Source organism: Macrobrachium rosenbergii, chromosome 2, assembly GCF_040412425.1.
Source record: "Macrobrachium rosenbergii isolate ZJJX-2024 chromosome 2, ASM4041242v1, whole genome shotgun sequence".
In the NCBI taxonomy this organism is placed as follows: Eukaryota; Metazoa; Arthropoda; class Malacostraca; order Decapoda; family Palaemonidae; genus Macrobrachium; species Macrobrachium rosenbergii.
In genome coordinates, this window is record NC_089742.1 from 25,629,354 (window position 1) to 25,634,604 (window position 5,251).

The 5,251-nt window shown below is 34.1% G+C and overlaps 1 non-coding gene across 1 annotated transcript; it reads left to right on the forward strand.

The window, feature by feature from the left end:
- The first annotated feature begins 3,251 nt into the window (after positions 1–3,251).
- Positions 3,252–3,323, forward strand: TRNAM-CAU (transfer RNA methionine (anticodon CAU)). The gene has a single exon. It is a non-coding gene; the product is annotated as a tRNA-Met (tRNA).
- The last annotated feature ends 1,928 nt before the right edge of the window (positions 3,324–5,251 follow it).

Sequence of the window (5,251 nt, forward strand, 5' to 3'; positions counted from 1 at the left end):
ACGAATTTTGCATTTTTCTAAAATTAAGAGAGAAATTACCGAGAGTCAGATTGCCCAGAGTCAAAATACCGGGAGTCAAATTAGCGGGAGTCTAATTACCTGCTACCAGGGGTATATATGTGCGTGTGTGTATGTATGAAATGTATGTATGTATATATATATATATATATATATATATATATATATATATATATATATATATATATATATGTGTAAATATAAGGGTTCCTGGGTATTTAAGTGTGCATGTTTTTCGAAGGCACTTGGCAGTGGTTACAGAATCCTATGAACGACATTTCTGTTAATTAAAAGAGATGCTGACGACTGCTGACTTTCGAGGCTGTACAAGGGATCCTGGGAGAAAGAGGGGTCTTGCGACGAGTATGCAGTTAGTTAATGGCAGTGATTTAAGAAGCGCTTAGTCAATAGAAGAGATTACAGAAATGCTTAGACAACATTACTAGTTCGTGAGAAACTGCATACATCGAACAATATTTGATGGCGATTTGAGAAAGTAGTTGGATCGAGGGGGACCAAGTATGAATACTATGATGAATTTACCTGTAAGAAGCAAGAATATGCATAATGAATGACGAAACTTTGTCGTCACTCAAAGTATGACTTTTCGTGATGTTATGTACTTCTAATCATGTTTAAAAGAGAGAAACTCGGCGTGAAAGAGCAAAGATGCTACAGCGAGAAGTTATGACGAAGAATTTTAGTGCTGTTCTCTCTCAAACTGGGGAAAACTCCCAAAGACTTCTGCGCACTCTCGTAACCACTAGACTTTAGCAAAATCAAGACCTCAAAAACAGCTTCCTTGGGTAGAAAAGTGTGAAGGCTTTAAGTGAAACTTCAATCTTATTCTTCATTTCCCCACCACTACTTTTAGGTGGAAGCTACCTAGTGTTCTTTCGGAAGCGAATTCCACTCGTCCATCGGTGCCTTAATGTGCTAACTCTTGACTTGACCATTTGTGTGTGTGTGTGTGTGAGGCACACACACACACACACACACACATATATATATATATATATATATATATATATATATATATATATATATATATATACATATATATATATATATATATATATATATATATATATATATATATATATATATATATATATATATATATATATATATATATACATACATATATATATATATATATATATATATATATATTATATATATATATATATATATATATATATATATATATATATATATATATGTGTGTGTGTGTGTGTGTGTGTGTGTGTGTACACACGCATGCATATATATATATATATATATATATATATATATATATATATATATATATATATATATATATATATATATATATATATATATATATATATATATATATATATATATATATATATATATATATATATATATATCAAAACGTAAGAGCATTATATCTAATTAAAAACTGCAGAACAACACTTGGGGAGCTGATAGACATACCCTTACTGTGCTGTATAAAGCGACAGTTTGTCCATCATTGATTATGGAAGCGAAGCACATATATATAGCTCAGCATCTGACGCAGCGCTAAAATGTTAGACCCTGTTCACAATGAAGGCCTTGGAATATGCTCAGGAGCCTTTAGATCATCACCAAAATCACCTTTACAAGTTGAATGTGAACTACCACTTTCTCCCCACAGAAAGCTAGTAACAATGAAATGTGCTCTCATACAAGATATTCTCCAACAAAAAACAAATTATTTGAATTAAGAGATGTATTTATAAATAACCATCATAATTAGAGCTAGAAGATTGTTTGAGTTGCTAAATATATATATAGAGGTGCCTTTAATAGTAAAATCACCTCCTCCCTGGACAATGAATAAAATGAGAATTTGTACACACCTCAAGTATTTATCAAAAACTTAGTCATATACACCAGAACACCACAGACAACATACAATAGAGCATATAAGCCGAAAAGGTCCACATTACGCAATATATACAGATGGATAAATTATCAGAGCACAGAGTGGGATATGCTACAGTGTTCCAAGACAAAAATGATCAGTTCTCTCCTCCTAATAATACTTTAGTATTCACAGCAAAATTGTGTGGAATTGCATCAGCTATAAAAATAATTAAAGAAACATCACTGAATAATTCTGTGATTTTTAGTGACTCGAGAAGCGCTATAGAAGTTATTCAGAGTTACAAATAAAAGAATAATATAGTACAACAAATTGAATTAGTCTTCCATAAATAATGTAATAATGGAAAAAATGTAGAAATATGTTGGATCCCTACTCATGTAGGGATCAAAGGAAATGAAGAGGCAGACAAAGCAGCCAAAGAAGTACCCACATGACAAGAACAAATGTGAATATCCCTGTTAATGATTATGTAACACACATAAAAATGGGTATCATAAATAAATGGCAATATATAAGGAATGAAGATTCTGAAAATAATAAATTGAAACAAATAAAACCTGTTGTCGAAAAATGGAATTCATCATACCAGAGAGAGAGACACGCACAAGTAACTCTAACACGTCTCAGAATAGGCCATATTCGTCTGACACATGGGCACTTAATGAGCAGCTCAGAGTGCAGGGTGATAATAACGGTCAGACATGTGTAATGTGAGTGTCCAAAGTATGACCAACAGCGACTGTCAACTTTTGGAAATAAATCAATAGAGGAAATTTTGTCAGAATCTTTTACATTTCCAGCCGTTCTGATTTTGATGTACATGAGGAACTGTGATTTAATTAATAAAATATAAAAATGAGTACATACTAAAAGCACGAAAACCCTTATAGCATTTGTCGAAATAAAAAAAAAAAAGAGCAAGATTCTAAAATATTACTTAACTTATATGCAGAATTTTAATATATCTTTTTAATGTATATGTAAGGAAGCATGAGTAAATATATTTATTGTATGTATATGTTCCAGTATGACAGCATGTGCCTATGTGCAGTTTTTAATTTCATTTTAATTCGTTCATCATCATACTGAATGACCTATTGGGTCCTAGTGCTTGGCCTCAGGCCTAGACCTGCTATTTTAATCTAATCCTTCGGACCAGACCTAAGAGAGCTGAAAGTCACCTTAGTGGTCTGGTTAAACTACTTAAATAATAAATACAGTAAATGTGCTAGCCACCTTTTCTTCAGGTTCAGTATTTGAATATTGGAAATAGTTTCCTTAGACTCACGCACTACAAGAAATCAGATTTAACAAATAAAATAAACCATGCAAACAGAGCAGAGTGGCGCAGTGGAAGCGTGCTGGGCCCATAACCCAGAGGTCCGTGGATCGAAACCACGCTCTGCTACTCAACTTTTATTGGTAATCAGCAGCACTCGACATCCCATTGTTTGACCGGCTGACTGAATATAGAGTTTAGGCCAAAGGCCAAGCACTGGGGCCTATGAGGTCATTCAGCCCTGAAACCGAAATTGACAGTAAAAGGCTTGAAAGGCGTAACTGGAGGAAAACCTCGCAGTTGCACAATGAATCAATTTTTAGGCGAGGGTGGAAAGTAGGATGGAAGAAAGAGAAGATGAAAGGAGGTACAGTACAAGGAACGAAAGGGATTGCAGCTAGGGGTCAAAGATACGCTGCAAAGAACTTTAAGTAATGTCTACAGTGCAACGCATGAGGTGCACTGACGGCACTATCCCCCTGCGGGACGTACCTTTTTGGATGACTGAAAGATGTAACAGTGTGGCCATTTGATCATATCGGGCCTAACGTGTCATATGTATTTTTCGTTCTTTCTCTTACTTTCTTTGATAATGAGGGGCCTAACGTGCCATATATGCCTGTTATCCTCTTCCTCTGACTTCTTTAAACCTTCAGCTAAAAGCCCTTATGGACAGAGTCACCTATAAACCCAAGAGGGCTTCAAAGGGAGTTCACCCTGCTGGGAAAGAAAGTTATAATAAAAGATGATAATTTTCTGCACACGATTCCTGATTGAGAAATGCTCAAGCAGACTTTCCTCTTTCTTATATCTATCGATTTTTTTTATCTATTATCTACAAATATATTTACTCATTCGTTCTTATCGTAGGAATTTTTACTCTATTTATTATTGTTTGCATCGTGTACGTCCAATCAAAGCACATCTGTTTGTCCCATAGAAGTAAGCAAATAATAATTTTAAAAATTTATAATATTTTATATCTAATAGTAAATAGTTAAAAATCTATAAAAACATAATCCAATATTAAGATATACAAACAAGCACAGCCCTTATTTTATTTTGAAGAGTTTGCTTGTAAAAATTCAAATCACACATATATATATATATATATATATATATATATATATATATATATATATATATATATATATATATATATATATATATATATGATATAACAGGTATCTAGAGTGAGCATGCTTTTCGACGGCACTTTGGCAGTGATTAGAGAATCCTTTGAACGAAACTTCTGTTAATTAAAGAGATGCTGACGACTACTGACATTCGAGACTGCAAATGGGATCCTGGGAGAGAGAGTGATCTTGTGACGCGTGTGCAGTTAGTTAATGGCAGTGATTCTAGAAACGCTTAGTCAATAGCAGCGATTACAGAAATGCTTAGAGAACATTACAGGTCCGTGAGAAGCTGCATACTTAAAACAACATTTGGTGGTGATTTGAGAAAACCTAGTAGGGATCACCGACCCATGATAAACCATACGCGACTCAATCAGCAGTTGGATCGAAGGGGACTAGTGATGCATACGTATTATGAATATACCTATAAGAAACAAGAATATGCATAATGAATGGCTAAACTTTGTCGTCACACGAGATATGACGTTTCCGTCATGTTATGTACATCTAACCGTGCTTGAAAGAGAGAAATTCAAGGTGAAAGAGAAGAGATGCTACGGCGTGAGGTTATGACGAAGAATTTTAGTGCTGTTCTCTCAAACTGGGGAAATCTCCCATAGACTTCTGCACACTCCCGTAACCACTAGACTTTAGCAAAACCAGGATTACGAAAGCAGCTTTCTTAGGTAGAAAATTGTAAAAATCTTAAGTGATAATACAGAACTGAAACTTCATTTTATTCTTCATTTGCCCACCACTACTTCTAAGTGAAAGCGACCTACTAAGGGACTCAGAGCCGATGAAAAACGGTTTTTTGCAACACCTTTTTATCAAATCATCGGATAAAGATGAAAGTTGGCAAGTGTGTATTTTATATTTTATAACCCTACCTAATTTTTGCAAGTATTATTTACTACC